Below are 555 nucleotides of genomic sequence, written 5' to 3'. Positions count from 1 at the left end.
CTCGTGCGTTCTAGAACGCAGAGTCTGTACAAAAAAATTGGACAATTTTTATTTTAAACAATCACTTATTGTCTGAAGATTTGCAAAAAAACTTACTTATCTCTGCTTGTGTCACGTTTTGTCGTAAAAAATACTGTTTCAGTCAATCCCAAGCAATTTTGCTTCGTTTTTCAGCAAAAAAATTAAAAGATCTTGTCGAAATAGACTATAAAATCACCCTTTAACTAGTATTTGATCCAGAAACTCGCTTAAATTATGAGATTTTGCTGAACCTGTACGGAAATTCGTTTCAAGTCTAAATTGGGTTATTTGATTTAATTTCGAATAAATTGACTCGTTTTTGAGTCCGAAACTTCGAAAAAAATATTGCTGAAAAAGAAAAGGGTCGAAAATAATGTTTTTAAATCCTAATTAGGCTATTTCAGCAAATTCGGAGCGATTTAGAGTTTTTGAACTATAAACTCTCTGAATTCAAGAGATTTTAACACTAAAACTAGAAAATCGTTGTTTTAATCTCTAATTAAATTATTTCAATCAATTTCCAGTAATTTAGAT

The sequence above is a fragment of the Tribolium castaneum genome, chromosome 5, assembly GCF_031307605.1.
Source record: "Tribolium castaneum strain GA2 chromosome 5, icTriCast1.1, whole genome shotgun sequence".
Taxonomy (NCBI): Eukaryota; Metazoa; Arthropoda; class Insecta; order Coleoptera; family Tenebrionidae; genus Tribolium; species Tribolium castaneum.
Note: the sequence above shows the minus strand (reverse complement) of the source record.